The 22,398-nt window shown below is 35.6% G+C and overlaps 1 long non-coding RNA gene across 1 annotated transcript; it reads left to right on the top strand.

Moving 5' to 3' along the window:
- The first annotated feature begins 349 nt into the window (after positions 1-349).
- On the top strand, positions 350-20,569 carry LOC136042416 (uncharacterized). Its single transcript, XR_010621296.1, has 3 exons — positions 350-735; positions 16,500-16,599; positions 19,994-20,569. It is a non-coding gene; the product is annotated as an uncharacterized LOC136042416 (long non-coding RNA).
- The last annotated feature ends 1,829 nt before the right edge of the window (positions 20,570-22,398 follow it).

The following is a 22,398-nucleotide window of genomic DNA, read 5'->3' as shown; positions in this document are numbered from 1 at the left end:
ATATGTGCTGAAAGTTAAATTTGTTTTCGCTTGCTGACCAATGGCTTGTGTTGCACAGGTACCGATCTCCTGATTCAATGCCTTCGGCTGGAAGTTGAATGCTTGGTTAGGGGCAAATCATCCAACGCTTCCCATGTTTTTCCCTTGATTTTTCCAGGAACTCATTTAGAGTTGGTTCGACTCTGGCTGACTTACAAGGTCAGACCTTTGACCCTTACCCCGAACCAAAGAATCAGCGACACCAGGACTCGAACCCCTGACCTCGGGATTTGAAGTATGTAGTGCCAGTATGCAAATTACTATAAATTTTTATATGCAAATTATATTATTATATGAGCTAAAGTATTATGTTTTCATCAGATTTTGGTTTATTTCATTAGGGTTAACCTAACTTCACTTTTCGAGTGTGTACTGACTAATACGGAAGTACCAAATAAACATTTAATAACTTGACATATTATTAATCACATTTTACCTCATTTTATTTGCTCTTTTCATCTTATTTTTAAAGTGATACCTGTAGATTTCCACAAAGATAAAGTAAGATAAAGTTTCCAATTGTTTTTTAACTCCTGATGTAGTCAAAGATAAGAGCTTGTCTTCGCGTTTTGTTAATGCTGCTATGAAGATACTGTGCTTAATGTTCAATATTATTACCTTTTCCATAGGAAATCCAACAAACTTAGATTATGTGAAAGCTATTAGGGTTTTGGATACACATCCCCTGATTGATGGGTAAGTAGTATTTGTAGGTTTTCACATTAAAAACTGTCCAGACTCTTTTTTGGGGATTCAATTCACAAAAATAAAGGAAGGGAGAGCAAAATGTATTTCAAAATCTTGAGGTGATAATTCTGCTTTTTTCGAATAAAAATCTTAAAAATGGGATTTTATAAATGTGGCAGATCAAGAGGGTAGTTGGTTCCTTGACCTACCCCAAAAGGTGACACCCATGGCTCTTTAATAAATACGTTTGTTTTGTCATCACCACCTTTTTTTTCCTTTTCCAAAATGAGATGTAAACGCCTGTAATAATAAACAATGTTGCGTTCCTTCGGCAAAGCCTTCAACTGAATTCGCGTATTACTTTTTTTCAACCAATAGGAACCAGAGTGAATAGAATCAATCAATTGAAGGATTATATTTCTGCAGAAGCATTCAAGTAGACTAGCAAAATAAAATAATGAATTTGAAAAGTTGTAAATGCACAGGGCTCTGTTGCCACTACGCCTATAGTACCGTTTTTGATACAATAAATACAAGTCTTATTTCAATAAATATCCACTACTCAAATGCTCAGATACTACTTGGCAACATATTTTCGATTATTTTTCTAAACCGTGTCACAAATATGAATTGTCAGCATGTTCCCTCCTAAAAGTGTGAAACAGCATTGATGTCGCGATCTTGACGAATGGTAATAAAAAAATTAACTGCTATCATAAAAAAGACTTTAATTTTCTGTGTGGCAGTGTGTTAGTGTAAAGTTCAGTTTTCAAAAGTGTATATAATATACATTGTTTTCTAAATGTATCCACGATACAAATTTACCTTTTGGAATCGTTTGACAGTCTGACCACTCACCTATTTTCTATCTTGTTTGTCCAAGACAAAACCCGTTACATCTCCACTTTTAGTTGCCCGGATACAAACATATAGCTTCGATATGTACTTAGTGTGTTTTGGTTTTGAGATCATATAGACGCAAAGATGCTTAATCTCTAGGACCAACTGAATCGATATATCTTTTATTGACGCTACAAAATTTAACCTGTAAGCAAAAATTGGAAGCCCAGAAACAGTGCAGACAAAAAAGGGATTTTGACACCGAAAAAACTACCTATAATTTAAACAGCATACCTAGAAGTGGTATTTTCCAGTCAACAGTTCACTAATCCTGGCGGGGTAAACCGCACCCTTTTTATCAGGGCTAGTTTTCAGGTAATACAATTTTTAAGCGGACTGAAAAAACTACCCAAAACCCTTATTTACCCTGTACAAGATTGAGTCAATCCTCCAATTGCCTTTGTGCAATTCAGTTTTCCAGTAAAACATGACTATATATATTAATGTAAACACTTTTTCCAGACGGGAAGGAAAAAGGTTTTGTCCGTCAGTACGACAGATGCGGGTCTTAACGGTAATCACCGTTGAGATTTGATACTCGCCTTTAGAGAAAGTTTTGGAATTTCCATGTTTGACATATGGGGGGAGACATTCCTCAAGTTTAGCTCCCACTCGGTTTCATCTACTTTAACTTTATCCCTTAAAGGCATTAAAAGATGGCTAATAATCCCAAAATTTGGTGACTAGTGATAGTTAGCCCATGAACATATGCTATAACTCTCAATTCATGGAGTTAATTTCAGGACAGATTAAAAAAAAAAAAAAAACTGAAAAGATAAGGCCATTGCTAATCCTCAACATGAAAGTCATACTGAATAAATACAATAAACACACAGAAGTGAAAATTCCCTTTAGCAAATATCAAACAGTTCGTGGTAACAAACTGTAGTAAGGAGCGACCCGGCTCAATAGTAACCAAAACTCTAAAAAATTGAATTTTGATATCAATAGCTACATCAAAAGAATTGCATTTGAATGCTGATTTTAAATATATAAGTTTCATCAAGTTTAGTCTTACCCATCAAAAGTTACGAGCCTGAGAAAATTTGCCTTATTTAAGAAAATAGGGGGAAACGCCCCCTAAAAGTCATAGAATCTTAACAAAAATCACACCATCGGATTCAGCGTATCAGAGAACACTACAGTAGAAGTTTCAAGCTCCTATCTACAAAAATTTGGAATTTTGTATTTTTTGCCAGATGACAATCAGTGTTTACTTGTTTGTTTTTTTTTTGTTTTTCTTTTTCCCAGGGGTCATCGTATCGACCAAGTGGTCCTAGAATTTCGCAAGAGGGCTCATTCTAACGGGAATGAAAAGTTCTAGTGCCCTTTTTAAGTGACCAAAAAATTGGAGGGCATCTAGGCCCCCTCCCACGCTCATTTTTTTCCCAAAGTCAACGGATCAAAATTTGAGATAGCCATTTTGTTCAGCATAGTCGAAAACCATAATAACTATGTATTTGGGGATGATTTACTCCCCTACAATCCCTGGGGGAGGGGCTGCAAATTACAAACTTTTACCAGTGTTTACATATAGTAATGGTTATTGGGAAGTGTACAGACGTTTTCAGGGGGATTTTATTTTGTTTGGGGGGTGGGGCTGAGGGGAGGGGGCTATGTTGGAGTATCTTTCCTTGGAGGAATCTGTCATGGGGGAAGAAAAATTCAAGGAAAAGGGCGCATGATTTTCTAGCATTACTATAAGAAAACAATGAAAAAAAAACATGAAAACGTTTTTTCAAATGAAAGGTAGGAGTAGCATTGAAACTTAAAACGAACAGAGATTATTACGCATATGAGGGGTTCTAAAAATACTTTAGCATAAAGATCGAGGTATTTAGGAGGAGATAAATACCTCGCTCTTTATGCTAAAGTATTTTTAGTAATTTCAACTATTTACTCTACGGCCTTTCTGATTCAGGGGTCATTTTTAAAGAATTGGGACAAAACTTAAGATTTAGTGTAAAGAGCGAGGTATTAATGAGGATACAAACCCCCTTGTATACATAATAAAAATATAAGATTATGAAAGTTTGTTACGTAAGTTGCTAATTTATAAGTTACGTATATTTTTTACTAATAAAAACGTTCGTTAAAAAATTAAAAGTTCTAGTTGCCTTATTAAGCAACCGAAAAATTGGAGGGCAAATAGGCCTCCTTCTCCACCCCTTATTTCTCAAAATCGTCTGATCAAAACTAAGAGAAAGCCATTTATCCAAAAAAAGAATTAATATACAAATTTTATTTTAATAATTTAGGTGGGGAGAGCCAAAACCAAACATGCATTAATTCAAAAACGTTCAGAAATTAAATAAAAAAAACTAATTTTTTTAGCTGAAAGTAAGGAGCGACATTAAAACTTAAAACGAACAGAAATTACTTCGCATATGAAATGGGATGTCTCCTCCGCAATCCCTCGCTCTTTACGCTAAAGTTTGACTCTTTGCCACAATTCTACTTTTTAAAACAATTAAAATAATTAGCGTGGGAGGAGGCCTAGGTAGCCTCCAATTTTTTGGTCACTTAGAAAGAACAACTAGAACTTTTCATTTCCGTTAGAATGAGCCCTCTCGCAAGATTCTAGGGCCACTGGGTCGATTCGATCACCCCTAAAAAAAAACAAAAAAAACACGCATCTGTGATCTGCCTTCTGTAAAAAATAAAATTCCACATTTTGGTATATAGGAGCTTGAAACTTCTACAGTAGGGTTCTATGACTTTTAGGGGCTGTTTCCCCCTATTTTCTAAAATAGAGCAAATTTTCTAAGACTCGTAACTTTTGATGGGTAAGACTAAACTTGATGAAGCTTATATATTTAAAATCAGCATTAAAATGCGATTCTTTTGATGTAGCTATTGGTATCAAATTATCATTTTTTAGTATTTTGGTTATTATTGAGCCGGGTCGCTCCTTACTGCAGTTCGTTACCACGAACTGTTTGATGTATGTATCACTTATCTTGCTAAATGGTGGGGTTTATTTTCTGCGGCTACCGTCTGCTTTATAAAGCAAAAATTAGTACAATACATTTGTACTTCATCACGTCACTTAATAAAACAAAAAATTCATTCACATCCATGTAAAATCGCCTAAAAACAATATTAGGTCTGCGTTACTAAACGAAAAACTATATAAAAAAAGAAACAAAAAAAAAAACACACAGAAACAACCAACCATTCTCATTTACCATTCTAAGAAAATAACTGTCCAAATATGGAAATTCTGACATATAGAATAAATATAAATAAAAATAGCTCTAAAATAAAATTACAATGAATGAAAAAAATTAGGCGTATAAATAAAATGCCTTTAAAGATTGTAATTAGTTTTCTAGCCCGATTTGGCCAAGTATGATAACCCAGGACATAGCGCATTGTGAATGCTTGAAGGACTTTTTACAAAAATCTCTTAATACTTCTCTCTCCTTATCATATTTTTTGCAGCTGAAATTAAGGTGGCGTATGTCTTTATACTCTCCACAAGTGCCATAATATAGGTATGGACCGTTTTCCGTTCCAAAACGGTAGATTTCGTTTTTGCATGACATCTGAAGTGAAGTTTTCACGTAGAAAGGATAAGAGATTGGAGATGCTTCCCTTTTCAAGGTTGTTCATAATCATTCAGATCTTGGAGCTGAGTATGTGATGTATGTGAGTATGTGAGTATGTGACGACTGGAGCCGAATCACTTCTTCATCAAAGGTTTCGAGCTGAATGAAGACAGAAATTCTGGACCTGTAATATGGGTAAAAGCGATGGGCTCCAGTTGGGCTATAATTTACACTAGTTGCCAATTATTAACATATAAGGTTATGAAAAGTAACTAATATAGCATATTATTGTGCGAAAAGTGACTAATAAAAAGGGTTTATTCTTTAGTTTCTCTCCTTCTGGAGTTTTCTGTAGTAAGGTGTATGAACTTAACTTTGACAGCGTTTTAGATATTTTCTTTACTCAATACTTTCTCTTGATAATCTACGTGGCTCACTCACTGTGGTGTAAAATGATTAAGTTCAATATGTTGTTTTTGATTTCTAAATATTAGGATGAAGGGGGGGGGAGTCTCTTTTTTTGGACCATGTTAACAGTTTGGAAAACATTTGATAGGTTTGCTGGAAAGGGTTATAGGTCGTGAAAAATATTATTGTAAAAATCTACCATAATTCTTAGAGATAGTGAAAATAGAGATAGTGGGGCCTCCTTCTTGGAAGTGGTTAACATATTGTAAAAAATAATGAGAAATATTTTGGGATATTATACCTTGGTTTCTAGAGTACGGCGTAATTCTCTTATCAAAAGGTACCTCGATAGCTTTCAAGATGATTGGACTGGTTGATATTGAATATATTGGTTTAAAAAATCTTCTTGCGGAGTTATTTTTAGTGTGGTTTTTTATTAATGACCTAAGAGTCTGTGGAAATTGAATATTATCACTGGAATCTAAGGTGCAATATGTTTTAGAAATGATCGAAGCCTATGCGGTTCGGCAGTACACCATGTGATTCAAAAGGGATTTAACGAAAGAATGATTTCCCTGAATAATAAAAATGGAAAAGAACTGAATATTGTTCAAGGTGATTTGAAAGAAATTGTATCAATTAATAAAGATGAAAAAGAAAGAAATTGGAAAAGAATGAAAATGATAGATTATAGATTTTTTAGTTAAGGCATTAAATCTGAACGGTAATGTACCAGCGGATAAACTTTTAATTCAGAATTACGATCCTGATATTATACTTTTTAACCAAGAAGAGTTAAAGTGTCCAAAGTTTGGCATCAGAGTCCTTAGGAAGAGGTTAGGTTCTTTGTCCAGTGAGTACCGGAGGACATGTCTCATCGTAAAAAGTGTATACAACACACTAAAAAGAGTGTTAAGGCAACACCGTGGGACCAATGTGATCGGATGAGCAATTTTAAGCATTATTTTTATGTAAATATGTGTATTTTTCTGAATGATTTTTTTTAAATATATTTAGTCAATAAATATCTTTAAGCTTATTTAGTTATTATATTTAGAATAGATCTAGCTCATGGGTAAAGTCCTATTTTAAATGCATCCCCTCTTGTGAGCGTCTAAGGCATATCACCCTTCAACAGGGCCTCATTGGGGGATTTAGAAACTTCTCTTAAAAAAGAGCAGATCTTATAATCTAGACAATAATCGGATAAAACTTAATAAAACGGACACTGAATAAAAAATTATATTCTCTTTCTATTCCAGTTGCCGTAAGGAACACGATATCTCCTAATGCAATGTTGTAAGAGCTCCGCTGTGTCCCAATACGATGTTGTAGTATGCCCCATATCTCCCTATAAAATGTCGCAGTATGCTAATATCGTCCTATACCGTGTCACAGCATGCCCCATATCTCACTACACAATGTCCTTAATGCAATGAGGACATTTAATCAAATCAGTATTGATTCTGAGTTCAAAGTGAACACACCTGGATTAAATTGGATATTTTATGAACTTATTAATTCAGTAAGCCCTTTTTAGTTCAAGAATTGTGAACTATTTCAACACTCGGTTATAAGCTTTCATCGAATGAAAACTAGTTCATTATAGTTCAAGGTTTCACAACGTGTAACCTTGACCTACGTAAGAGGATTATCAAAAGAACTATTTGTGCATGAATTGTAGAAACAAATTTTATTGAGTTATTGTTATTGAACTATTCGAACCAGTAAGCGAGAATCATTTTATTTTACCAGTAAGCGAGCAGAAGAGGGGAGTTCTCTGTCGCAAGGGCATTAGTACCTGCCGGGAGTGGGGTCTCCCTTAAACTGTGGGGAATAGATAGCAGAAACCTATTATGCCCCCAGAGTATGACCTAAAGCTCTATTTCCAGGACACTGGGGGGGGGGTATCAATCTTAAAGGCATTGTTATATGGTCGTTGGACTTTTCTGAACCAAGTCAATATCTCATAATTTTGATCAGATTCGTTTGGTGAAAAGAGGGGTAGTCAGAAGTGGGGCTAGTTGCCCTCTATCACTTATAACTCTTAATAAGGAACTTGAACTTCCAACTTTCAGCCAAATGAGATTCCTCTACGGTTTACACAACCACCCATACAATGAAAAACCTCAAGTGCCCCCGGGGCGTAACTTAAAACCCTTACCCCCTTGCTCCAGGGGTTTGCTTCAACCCCAAAAGCCATTTTATTGATATTTGGACTATTTTGAATAAAATGACTATCTAACAATTTCTATCGCAAACACTGAAAACAAGAAAAACAATAGGGAATTTCTCAAGACAGTGGGAAACAAATTAGAATGAATATTTCGGCCCTATGTCCAAGGGCCGTTCTGAACAACACGAATAAGAAAAAACAACTTACAAGAGGATAAATCATTAAAAAATGAACAGTTTTTCAAAACAGTCCCACCATCCTTACCTCAGCGAAGTTCAATCAGGACTGACGTGTCTAATGTCAGCTTAGTTTTTTATAGATTAATATATATTAACACAGAACTTGTCACAAATAGACCTATGAGATCAGCAGCGAAAAAAGCTAGGCTGGCATTAAAAACATATTTTTAAATCATTTTCTTTCATTTCACTGAATTGCCTCGTTTCATCACAATTTATTTATCAGTTCATTTTTATTGATTTTATCCTCTTGTAAGTTGTTTTTTCTTATTCGTATTGCTGATGACGGCCCTTGGACATAGGGCCGAAATATTCATTCTAATTTGTTTCACACTGCCTTGAGAAATTGTTCTTCTTGTTTTTAGTGTTTGTGATGGAAAGGCAGTGTGTTCTTCGTGGTTAACAATTGCATTCAGATGCATTTTGAAAAAATTACGAGTTATAGGGGGCATCTTCCCTCTAAATCAGTTTGAATCTTAAAAAGGGTACTAGAATTCCTGATTACCAATCCAATGAGACCCTTCCAAAGTTTGTACGTCCACCCTTTCTATACAAACCTTATATGCCCCCAGGGAATAACTTACAACCCTCACCCTGAGGGCTTTGGTGGGGGGTCATCCTCGACGACACAATTTCAAGACTTTTAAACTATGTTGAACATAATGGGAATCTCACAGTTTTGATTGGTCGGGTTTAGAAAAATGATGGGCGTGGGAGGGGGTTCATTGTCCTCCAATCACTTACAACTTTTAAAAGGGGTACTAGCCCTTCCAATTTCCAATCAAAACAGTCCTTTTCGAAGTTTTTAGGATAACTCCTTCTATAGGATAATATGAAAAAAACTTCGTTTTCTTACAGAGTTAAAGAGGCTACGTCCCAAAGTCGAACCTTAAAACGTACAGGAATTAGGAGAGGCAGTTGGGGGGCTGCCGCCCCCCCAAACCCCCGCTTCTAAAGACTCTTTTGTACAGGTTTTTTGTTGTGGGGGGACTTCATTGTTACTAATTACTAGTTTCGGCGCAATGGTTCTCCTGTCCTCTTGTACTTAGCATTTTTCGAAGTTATTCCATTATTCATTCATTTCAATTTTTGTTAATTAAAAGAGGGCCTTTCCGAAGCCAAGAGCGGGGGGTTAGGGGGGCGGCAGCCCCCCACAACAAAAAACCTGTACAAAAGAGTCGTTAAAAGCGGGGGGTTTGGGGGGAGGCAGCTCCCCAACTTCCTCTCTTAATTCCTGTACGTTTTAAGGTTCGACTTTGGGACGCAGCCTCTTTAACTCTTTAAGAAAACGAAGTTTTGTTCATATTATTTCTGTACGTTTTTCTACAATCCATGGTGGATGTAATTTAATAATTCCTGTACTCCTCGTACAGGAATTAGGAGAGGAAGTTTAGTGTAAGAGAAACTTACACTAAATCGTAAGTTTTGTCCCAATTCTTTAAGAATGACCCCTGAATCAGAAAGGCCGTAGAATAAATAGTTAAAACTACTAAAAATACTTTAGCATAAAGAGCGAGGTATTTATATCCTTCTAAATACCTCGCTCTTTATGCTAAAGTATTTTTAGAACCCCTCATATGCGGAATAATCTCTGTTCGTTTTAAGTTTCAATGCTACTCCTTCCTTTCATTTAAAAAACGTTTTCATGTTTATTTTTCTTTGTTTTCTTATAGTAATGCTAGAAAATCCTGCGCCCTTTCATTGAATTTTTCTTCCCCCATGACAGATTCCTCCAATGAAAGATCCTCTAACATAGCCCCCTCCCCTCGGCCCCACCCCCAAACAAAATAAAATCCCCCTGAAAACGTCTGTACACTTCCCAATAACCATTACTATATGTAAACACTGGTCAAAGACATAGTTATTATGGTTTTCGACTAAGTTGAATAAAATGGCTATCTCTAAATTTTGATCCGTTGACTCTGGGAAAAAAATGAGCGTGGGAGGGGGCCTAGATGCCCTCCATTTTTTTGGTCACTTAAAAAGCGCACTAGAACTTTTCATTTTCGTTAGAATGAGCCCTCTTGCGACATTCTAGGACCACTTGGTCGATACGATGACCCCTGGAAAAAAAAAAAAAAATAAACACGCACCCGTGATTTGTCTTCTGGTAAAAAATACAAAATTCCACCTTTTGGTAGATAGGATCTTGAAACTTCTACGGTAGGGTTCTCTGATACGGTGAATCTGATGGTATCATTTTCGTTAAGATTCTACGACTTTTAGGGGGTGTTTCCCCCTATTTTCTTAAATAATGCAAATTTTCTCAGGCTCGTAACTTTTGATTGGTAAGACTAAACTTGATGAAACTTATATATTTAAAATCAGCATTAAAATGCAATTCTTTTGATGTAGCTCTTGATATCAAAATTCAATTTTTTTGAGTTTTGGTTAATATTCAGCCGGGTCGCTCCTTACTACAGTTCGTTACCACGAACTGTTTGATTGCTAGCTGCCGCTACAACCCGGATCAATCAGGTACCTTACCTTAGAAAAGTTTAACGATTAGAAGGCTGCAATTAACCCTAAGGCTACTACTTAATTGATATTTCAGTTACTATGAGCTAGTGTTTTTTTTATTACAAGAATGTGATAAATTCTGAAAAATAAATAGTTTTTCTTAAAAAAAATTATTAGATTTAAATTTTTTGAAATTTGGTTTCAGCTATATACGATAAAAGTTACATAGTCCCTATTTATAATAAACTAAATCGATCCTCTATATAAATTGCTCTTTAAAGTAAACATATACATTTCATTTAAATTTTTTGCGTATTTTGGGCTAAAGTTCATGCCTTACTATTAATTTCATCTTTATCCGATAAAACTTGCATTGTTCCCATTTAAAATAGTAGAGAGAGAGAGAGAGAGAGAGAGAGATTGGTATATTTAAAAACTATCATAGCATAGCTCAATTTAGTTTTTTCACAAAAATCATATATTTAAACAAAAATCACACACTACAACTCAGCATTAAAAACTGATGTGAAGAAAGGCACAAATGAGTTGGCGAATCGATTGGTTCGTAATTTAGGGGGTACAAGTTTATTTTGTAACCGAGTTCGGCTATTGGGAGGGGCTGGTTCGGGTAGTAGTGATCGGTGGCTCTTATTGGCTAGGACGAATTTTCCAAATTGGTGAATAAGGTGTTCAAGCCGGACTTTAAGTGGAGATAAATTTAATTTAGCGAGGGCTTGATCATAGGGTATGCCACGGTCTCAGAGTATAATCCTTGTTGCTCTTTTCTGGACGCACTCTATGTCGCGTAATAGGTACGCTGTGCGGATAGCAGATGGACCCCACACCGGGCACGCGTACTCGAGCAACGGGCGAACATAACACATGTAGGCATGGAGAAAACTTTCAGTATCACACCCAAAACGCCTCATTTTGGTAAGTATCTGAAGGCTTGCATTAGCCTTGTGGATGGTAAAATTAATATGGGCACTGAAACTACAGTCACTAGTGAAAGTTACTCCTAAGATTTTTATTTCGTTCACAATCGGGAAAGGGACTAGAGGCATATCTATATTCTGCTTCAGAGGGTTGAAACGAATTATCTTCGACTTGGCTACGTTAATGGTAAGATCATGACTTGAGCATTCGGTCTTTAGCTGATCAAATAACTGGTCTGAAAACTGCTTTGTTATGATAGTGTTTTCGACCAGGTAAGCGAGCACTATGGACAGATCATCTACAAACTTGTAAAGGTCATCGTGATGGTTAAGCAGGGAATTAATTACAGCCAGAAAAATTATTCCAGCTAATTTTGTGCCTTGTGGGGCCCCGCAAGAAGTATCTGACCATGATGAATCTGAACCGTTTTCGTGGAGTGCAAAGACTTTTTGTTTTCGGCCAGTTAAGAAGTCAAGTACGAGGCCAAGGTTGCGTCGTTTGGCCCCCATTTCCTGGAGATTCATGCCTGCAGTCCGGTAAATAGCGAGGTATTAACTAGGGTACAAACCCCCTCGTATACATAATAAAAATATAAGATTATGAAAGTTTGTTATGTAAGTTAATTCTTAAGTTACGTATATCTTTTACTAATAAAAACATTCGTTAGAAATTAAAAGTTTTAGTTGCCTTTTTAAGTAACCGAAAAATTGGAGGGCAACTAGGCCTCTTTCTCCACCCCTTATTTCTCAAAATCTTCTGATCAAAACTAAGAGAAAGCCATTTAGCCAAAAAAAGAATGAATATACAAATTTCATTTTAATAATTTAACCATACATGCATTAATTCAAAAACGTTCAGAAATTAAATAAAAAAAAATAATTTTTTTAGCTGAAAGTAAGGAGCGACATTAAAACTCAAAACGAACAGAAATTACTCCGTATATGAAATGGGTTGTCCCCTCCGCAATCCCTCGCTCTTTACGCTAAAGTTTTACTCTTTGCCACAATTCTACTTTTTAAAACAATTAAAAGCTTGATCAGTTCATAGATCATTGATCAGCTCACAGATCATTCAACAGTTGAAAACTGTTCATTTTAGTTTTATTAATTTTATCCTCTTGTAAGTTGTTTGTTCTTATTTGTGTTGCTGAGGATGGCTCTTGGACATAGGGCCGAAATATTAATTCTAATTTGTTTCCCATTGTCTTAAAAAATCCCTTATTGTTCTTCTTGTTTTTGGTGTTCGGATAGTTTGTTGTTTAATACAACTCTTGCTAGGTTGCTAGCTACCTACTATTACTACAGTGTCGTAAGAAACAATGCAATTTTGTCATATAAAATTTATTATATTTTAAAAATATTTTTGTTTATTTAAGAAAGGTTTTTAAATACATCAATTTAATTTCGAATGAGCCAATAAACTCATCGAAATCACAATTTACACATCGAAATCATATTCGTTCATATAAAAAAAGTTGGAACAAATAATAGAATTTCTTTTTGCTGCTGCAGGCGATATTCTTAAATTTTTTAAAATGAAAGAGTTCTCAGACTTTTGACCTTTGATTATAGTACTTTTATCTTTGGTGGAATATTTCCCAAATTTTTCTATCCTGCTTTTGAGTGATAATTGATAGCAATCAAGAAAACCGTCTCAGAATATTCTTATTTTAAATTAATTCTTTCTTTCGTGTTTAATCACTGCTTCTGTAGGATAAACAACCGTTATAGCTGCTTTGTTGCTGTAGAAAAACTAACAGCAAATGTAAAGAAAAAAACCGTTAAAAGAATCGGGAAGACGACTGCGATTTCAGATTCGAAATTATGGAGTCTTTTTTTGTTGACTTTTCAGACAGTTCGTGGTAACGAACTGTAGTAAGCTGCTACCTGGCTCAATAGAAACTGAAGCTTTAAAACATAAAATTTTGATACTAATAGTTAAATCAAAAGAATCGAATTTTTGTACTGATTTTAAAAATATCAGTTGCATCAAGTTTAGTCTTACCCATCAAAAGTTACAAGCCTGAGAAAATTTGTCTTGATTTAGAAAACAGACAGAAATACCCCTTAAAAGTCTTAGAATCTCAACGAAAGTGACACCATCAGATTCAGCATATTAGAGAACCGTACTGTAGAAGTTTCAAGTTCTTATCTATAAAAATGTGGAATTTGGTATTTTTTGCCAGAAGAAATATCACGGATGCTTGTTTAATTTATTTCTATTTTTATTATTTTCTTCCAGGGGTGGTTGTATCGACCCAGTGGAAATTAGAAGTTATAGCGCCTTTTTTAAGTGACCAAAAAAAATTGGATGGCACTTAGGCATCCTCCCATGCTCATTTTAACCAAAATCACCGGATCAAAATTTTGATATAGCCATTTTGTTTTGTATAGTCGAAAAGCCTAATATATATGTCTTTCGGGATGACTTAATTCCCCACAGTCCCCTGGAGAGGGGCTGCAAGTTAAAAACTTTGTCCATTGTCTAATATAGAAATGGTTATTGATAAGTGTAGAGACGTTTTCAGGAGGACTTTTTTCACGTTGGGGAGGGGTTGGGGGAAGGGGGTATGTGGGAGGATCTTTTCACGGAGAAATTTATCATTAGGGAAGAAAATTTCCATGAAGGGGGCGTAGGATTTTCTATGCATTATTTAAAAAAATTTTACAATGAGAAAATCAATAAAGAAGTTGATTTCAGCTGGAAGTAAGGAGCAGCATCAAAACCAAAATCAAACAGAAATTATTATGTATATAAGGAGGTTCGTGTCCTTAACAGTACCACCCTCTTTACGCTAAATTATTTTAGTAATTTCAACTATTTAATCTACGACCTTTGTGATTTAGCAGTAATTCTTAAGGAATTGGGACAAAACGCAAGCTTTAGTGCAAAGAACAAGGTATTGACAAGTGGGTAAACCCCCTCATATACGTAATAAAAATAAACAAATATAGAATTTCTTTACGTAAGTTAATTCCTAAGTGACATATATTTATTACTATTAAAAATGTTCGTAAAAAATAAAAAGTTGTAGTTGTCTTTTTAAGCAACCGAAAATTGGATGGCACTAGGCCTCCTCCCCACCCCTTTTTATCAAAATCGTCCGATCAAAATTAAGAAAAAACTATTTAGCAAAAAAAAATGAATATTCAAATTTCGTTTTAATTTTTCATGTGCGGTGAGCCAAAATCAAAACATGCATTCATTCAAAAAATAAAAATGATTTTTTTTTAACTGCAAGTAAGTAGCGACATTTAATCTTAAAATGAATAGAAATTTTTCCGTATATGAAAGGGGTTTTCCCCTTCTCAACGCCATGCTCTTTACGCCCAAAGTTTCTTATTGTTTTAAAAAGTTGAGTTATGAGAAAGAGTGAAACTTTAGCGTAAAAAGTGAAGGGTTTAGTAGGCGTTAGGAATTTTCGTACTTTTCACACTCTTTTTACCTCATTGCACTCATTCCAGAACGGATATGAATCGTAATCTTTTTGCTAATTCTCATTCAAAGTCCTTCTTTTTTGCACTCTTCTGCAAAATAACCGCTGTAACCAGAATTCATGAAACTCTGAAGTCCCTCTTAATATTAATTAAATTTCTATTAATATAGGCTAGTGTCTGTTCTTTATTATAATGTTTATTTAAATATTTTACTTACTATTGAATATAGTTTGCTCTCTAATGTAATTTTTTTTTAAAACTTTTAATTTAATACTATCAAATGTACGCAAGGTGGACAGTATTTTCTTTCATATAAAATTGCTTTCTTCTCCTAAAAATTTCGTTTGACATCCTAGGGGGTGTTTTTTTGTAGCCAATGTGGAATTTTCTTTCCAAAGCGAAAAGACAGATGTTAATTTATTTAAAACTAGAAAAGTTCTTAAAAAAGTTCTTTCTGTGACTTTTCTTCTTTAAAGATATGATTTTGCAAATTCCCAACATTTCGTTTAAGTCAAATGGCTTAGCTTCCTAGCTGAACTAACTCTTGTCGAGGCAAGACATCTATTTTTCTTCGTGATATTTCTCTTAACTGTGAAATCCTGTTTTACATCAATTACTGGATTGTTAATTCCAGGGCCCCTACTATTTGGATTTTATGAAGAAAGGGGCCCATGCGTGTAATTTCTTTGATATGTCAGTTTGATGAGTTGAGGAAAGAAGCGAGCGTACCGTATATTTAGCAATATATTAATTACCAATATAATATAATTATCAAAGTCTGTCTCGAAAAAGTATTTCGATGAGCGTATTGACGACTTGAAGCAACTGATTGAAAATATTCGTAGGGAGAATGCAGCGTTAAAAAAAGAAAACACTGACTTGAAATCTGCACTTGTTGCAGTTAAAGACCAGTGTTTAAGAACCGAATTGTACGCTAAACGCAAGAATCTTCTTATCCATGGGATGCCCAACAAGGAAGATGAGAACATTGAAGAAATTGTTAATGATTTTTTATCAGAAATGTCGATACGGAACTACAGGGATATTAAGTTTAAGGCCATCTATAGACTTAGAAGTAAGACTAAACGTCCCATCAGACAAAACTTGCGCCCATCATTGGACATTCTCGTATCTGTTTTAAATCTTCGACATAAGGATAATATTATGGCTAGTGTGGGTAATCTAGGAAATACGGGGAAAAGCGTCAGTATTGACCTTCCATTCGAATTGGCTAAACGTCGGAAAGATTTTCTGAGTACGGCTTATAATTTAAGAAATTGTAAAGTTCCCTCCGATAAAGTGTTTCACACCAAGGTGGTTCAAAAGGGGACTAGATTATGGCTATAATAAAAAAAGACTCCTAGTTCCAACTGGATCAAGGTTGATGACGCATGTTACGACCCGTTTACCCTAGTTTTCCTCTTGGCCAATACGAATTTTGATTCTGACACATGATCATTAGCGAGTGCATGCTTCCACTCTATATAATACATGAAAAAAAATGCATAAAAACTTTTACATAAAACTTTTTATAAGCTTTATATAAAAAAATATGCTGTTCTTTATTGGTGTTTGTCTTATTGTATTTTTCCCTTTTATTTTTCTTTCTTTTCCCCCAGTATTTACACCTTCCTGTGCTATTTTACTTGTCATTTTTTTGTTTCAGATCAAAATAATCAAGTTCGTTACTTGGCCTTTTTACTTGGGATTGTTAAGCAGTTGACGTCACTGGTGTTCACGCGACTCTCGATCACCTGTTTTGATAAGTAATTATGGTTAATTTTGATTCTCCGTTGGGGATTCACGCCAACATATCATTAGGGAGATTAAATGATAGTGATTTTAAGAGAGTTAATTTTAATGAAATTATAAATAATCCGGTTGGTAAAGCCCCCAATACGAATTCTGATGAAAATTTTTAGAATATTATTGATAGTGTGATTGTGGAGGAACTGAGATTTGGGGCTCCGAAGCTCGGTGGGGTGATGTTTTTCCGGTTGTGTATCTTAACGTTCAGGGCATAAATTCTTCATTCGACGATATTCAATTATCATGTAGGGATTCGTGCCCAGTAATTATCAGTCTCTTTGAAACATTTTTGAATGAGAATAATCATGCACTTTTGAATATTCCCGGTTATATATCGATTTTTCTTAACCGCAAGATGGACAAAAAAGGTGGACTCGGATTTTACATCCAAAATAGTTTTCAGGCTGTACTAAGAAATGATTTATGCATAAATAATGAAAAAATATTTGAGTCACTTTTGAGCAGGCTACTAATCTCTTGTCTTTACTAATTTCGTACGGATTGGCTCCTTGTATAAACATACCAACAAGGATTTCAAACCAGTCAGCAACATTAATTGGCAATATTTTTTTTAATCGCTACACTCCATTAAGCATGAAGTACTGCTTTCTGACATTTCCGACCATTTGCCAGTTTCAGCCCTGTTTTAAATCCTCCAAAATCCACAAAGATTAGTCCCCCAGGATAAACCAAGATTTTGCTGCTCACCAGTGGAGCTGGATAGATTGAAAGAAGATCTTGGCACATATAAATTGGACTTTTCTTTACCAGAAAATAATAGTTTAGGCAATTATAACGACATATTTGGCCGGTTTTATGACACTGTTGAGGAAAAATTCACGTCTTATTCTCTAAAAGCTCCTTTAAAAAATCCTCGATCAAAATGATGAACACCCGTAGCTCCCTGGTTAACATCTGGAGTCCTAAAGTCAATAAAAAGGAAGCAGAACCTTTGGAAGGAGTACAAAAAAGCCCAAATAAAGCCAAGGTAGAAGCATTTAGGCTGTACCGTAATTTTCTGAAATTAATTATTCGCAGAGCTAAAACAGTATATTTTACAAAGAGATTTGTTGATTGCAGTAAAAATATAAAAAAGACGTGGGACGTGATTAAGGAAGTTATTCGGCCATCCATGAAACCAGAAGGCCTCCCTGAGTCTCTCGTTGTAGACGATCAACTTGTAACAGAAAAAGGCCAAATTCGACATCATATGAATAAATTCTTTGCGGAGATAGGGAAAAAACTTCTAATATCGTTTTTTATTCCTCTGTGTTACAGTCTTGGAAGCAGTTCTTAGGTCCCTCGTGCTTGAAATCAATGGTTCTTGAGGAGGTTATGGTGCAGGGAATTAGAAATATTGTTCTGTCTTTAAAGAATTCTTCAGCAGGTTTTGACCAAATTTCTGCTAAAGTAATTAAACATATTCTTCGATCGATTATCACCCCAATTTACCATTTGGTTAATAGGTCATTTCAACTGGGAGTATTTACCCAACGTCTTAAGCTTGTATGTGTTATGGCTCTCGTTAAAGGAGGTGACCGAAAAGATCCTGGGAACTTCAGGCCGATCTCTCTTCTATCAGTGTTCTCTAAGATATTTGAAAGGGCAATGCTCAAACGTCTGATGAGATTTCTTGAAGCTAAAATTTTTTTCCATCATTATCACTTTGGGCTTAGCGCAAAGTATTCTACAGAACATGCGAACAATAGAGAACAATAGAGAACATAGAGAACAGAACAGAAGAACAATAGAGTTCTTCTGTTTGTACGACGATCTTTAGATTCTAATCTTATTCCTGCATCCATTTTTCTTGATGTAAAGAAAGCTTTTGACAGCCTTATACATAAGATTCTCATTGGTAAACTTTGTCATGTTGGTGTCCGTCGGGAAGAATTGTCTTGGTTCTCGTTATACCTAACTGACAGATTTATCGCCACGGAAGTTACAGATGAAAAAGTTCTAATAGAACACGGAGTACCCCAAGGTTCAATTTTTGGGCCAACCCTCTTCCACATCTATTTGAACGATCTCTACCGACTTTTTAAGACCCCAATTAACAATGTTTGTTGTGGATTGTGTCACAAATCTTACTCTCAGAGTACGTTGGTGTTCACACCTGATAGTCGAGAAGAATTAATAGTATTTGCAGATGAAACTACTTTAGGTGCTGCAGCACCGGATGAATCATCCCTTATTCTAAAGCTTCAAGCAATGACTGAGAATATACTCTTTTGGTTTGACATAAATCAACTAACTTTAAATGTAAAAAAGTCCTACCTTCTTATTTTTTCTCGTAAAGGTGTGAGCTGCCCCACAATTACTGAGCTTCATAGACCAAGAGGCTCCATAAGTCGTCCCCCGGATCGATATGGGCGATTCCTGGGAGTTCTTTTGGATGAAAATTTATCATTTAAGTGGCATGTTCAAATATTAAGTGAAAATTTTCCATGGACTTGGGATCATCCAAAAATTAAAGCGTTTATTTCCTTTCCCTATCCTCCGTCTTTTATACTTATCTCTGATTTACCCTTCTATATGTTACTGTTCGTCTGTGTGGATGTCCACATTTCGCTCGGTACTTGCTCCTATTCATAATCTTTATGAGAAAGCGGCGGGAATTCTCTATTCGGCTACACACACTCCTCTTAACCTCCTCAAAATTAAAGATATTTATGTTATATCTCTATCTTCGTTGGCATATCAATACCTCCAGGGAGAACTCCCATGTTGTTTTTCGGGACTGCTTAAACTAGTAGGGGAAGTAAATTTGTATATGGTTCGCAACCGGGAGGATGTGATGATTCCAGCTACTCCCTCGGTTCGTTCAGACTTCGGCCTGGCTGTGACTGTGGGGCGTGCTTGCAACTTGGCTCCCGCTGAGATCCGGCAGTCACGAACACTTGGCTCCTTTAAGAGACATATGAAAATTTCTTATTAAAGGCTTCTTATTAAATGTTTCTTATGGTTTATTTATTATTTTTTTCTTTTTTGGGTTGTTGTTTTGTTGGTGTTGTATCCTCGATGACGCGAGAATTTTAATTTGTATTTTATTGTCGGGTGATGTGAGGGTCGCTGTTTCGTGGGGCTACCGGTGAGTTGATTTCCTTTCTTTATATATTTATATTTAGATGCTGGTTAGTATGTTTATGACAAGTTTAAGATTCTTTATTTATTGTATTCCATTGCCCAAATAACAGGCCATTGAGCCCTTTGGGATATTGTTTTTGTTATTGTTATTTTATGAAAATAAATAGAACTTGAACTTGAGCTTGAGCTTGTTACAATCAAATAACTTTTAACACTATTATAGACTTCACATTTAGCCTTTGAAAATCGAAACTTTTCTTACAGTTGAAACAAGTTTGGATGAATACCCAAGATATGCTTGCTCACCAGGATTAGTAATAACTATGGTCAGGTATGGTTCTGAAGAGTGAAGGTACGGAAAACAAAAGGAGTCACAGAGAAATAGTTTACAGGTTCTACAGATAAAGGATGAAGATCGTTTTTGCCGATCAACCGTCTAGGAATGAATGAAAAACAAGTTCATAGTTGAGTCATAATTCATCCTGTCATTATAATTTTTATAGTAATTTGTTTTTATTTGCCGACGTTATTAAAAAAAAAATACACTGTTAAAGATACATATAGTTAACTAGCTGGGTCCCGGCGGCTTCGCCGCTGGGCCCCATCATGGCACGCGGCAGGCTTCTATATATGGATACTCATTGTTCCTTGTGTTCCAACCACAGACAGTGCTGGGTCCCGGCTGCTTTGCCACCGGTCTCCGCGGGCCCCAGCATGGCACGCGGCAGGCTTCTATATATGGATTCTCCTTGTCCCTTGTGTTCTGGGTCCTGGCAGTGCTTGTCATTTTTGGATTGAATTGATGAAGTATATTCGTATAGTGTTCTGTTTTAAGGTCTTAGAATTGCTTTAATCCATTGTCAAAATATATACAAATATTTGTGCAATCACCAGTTTTTTGCATTTTAAGCAATTTAATAATAATTTCTTTTTGATGTTAAATGACACTTTGACAATAAATACAAAAAATAATTTAAAAAATATACAAAAAATTCACAAACACACTCTCAAACACAATTATACACGCACACACACACTTACGCAAACATAAACACACACAGACACACACACACAAACACAAAAAAACACAAAAACACACACACACAAATTCACACATACACAAAAACACACACAAACATATAAACACAAACAAGAACACACAAACACATACACACATATATACATACACACACTCACACACACACACACAAACACACACACACACACACACACACACACACACATACACACACACACACGTACACTTACACACTCACACACACACACACACACACACAGACACACAAACACACATAAACACACACAAACAATCACACAAACACATAAATACACACAAATACAAAAACACAGACACACAGAGACAACACACACATAAACACAAACACACACACACAAACATACGCACATACACAAACACAGAAACACACACATACATACAAACAAACAGACATACACAAACACCCACAAATACACACGACGACCGGGACACAGGGACACAACTACAATGGGGACGCCGGGGGGCACAGGGGGATATAAATGACGACCGGGACACCGGGACACAAGGAATATAAATGACACCCGGGACACTCAAAGAGAAATCACAGACTTGAACACCGGGACACAAATGACGACCGGGACACAGGGAACATAAATGACGACCGGGACACAGGGACATAACTACAAAGGGGACGCTGGGGTGCACAGGGGGATATATAAATGACGATGGCGACTCAGGGAATGGTCGATTAGCAATCACCATCAACAAAGCTCAAGGGCAATCATTAGAATCATGAGGTATAGATCTGAATACGGATTGTTTTCCCATGGACCATTATATGTTGCATGTTCAAGAGTCGGTAAACCTGACAATCTATTTATATGCACAGACAATGGGACAGCAAAGAATGTTGTATATTCGCAAGTTTTACGTAGTTAAAAACATATATATATATATATATATATATATATATATATATATATATATATATATATATATATATATATATATATATATATATATATATATATATATATATATATATATATATATATATATATATCTATATTCACAGGTGGGACATAGGGACACAACTACAATGGCGCGTAACTAATATGGCGTGTAACGACTTACGCGCGCGGGGGGGGGCTTGGGGGGGGGCGCGAAGCGCCCCCACCAACTAGGTGTTGGGGTGGCGCGAAGCGCCACCCCAACAGCTAGTATATATATATAAATAAATTGTATGTATTTTTGTATTGAGGGTTTGCATATGACGTCTGAAAAATAAAGAAGAAAAAGAAAACAAACTAAAATGTAAAAACTGGGAATTGCATAAATATTTCTAAATATTTTGACAATAGATTAAAGTAATTCCAAAACCTTAAAACAGATACTTAAAATTTTGAGGTTTATTATAAATTGTTGAGCTTTAGCAAGCTCGGCACGTGAAGATTTTTCCAACTGTCAATGCTATAGAATGTTACCAAAAAGCAAAACCAGGATTGCGGTTCAAAGAGAAAGGGCCAGATTAGGAATTTGCAATTTACGTCAACGAAGGCGTGTCGAGGAGCTACCAGAGCAACGCGAAACCAGACTTGCTGCTGAAGGAGAAAGTAAAAAAAGAAGGCGTGTCGAGGAATCACAAGAGCAA

The sequence above is a fragment of the Artemia franciscana genome, unplaced genomic scaffold (genome assembly GCF_032884065.1).
Source record: "Artemia franciscana unplaced genomic scaffold, ASM3288406v1 Scaffold_1263, whole genome shotgun sequence".
NCBI lineage: Eukaryota > Metazoa > Arthropoda > Branchiopoda > Anostraca > Artemiidae > Artemia > Artemia franciscana.
This window is presented reverse-complemented; position numbering and strand designations above follow the sequence as displayed.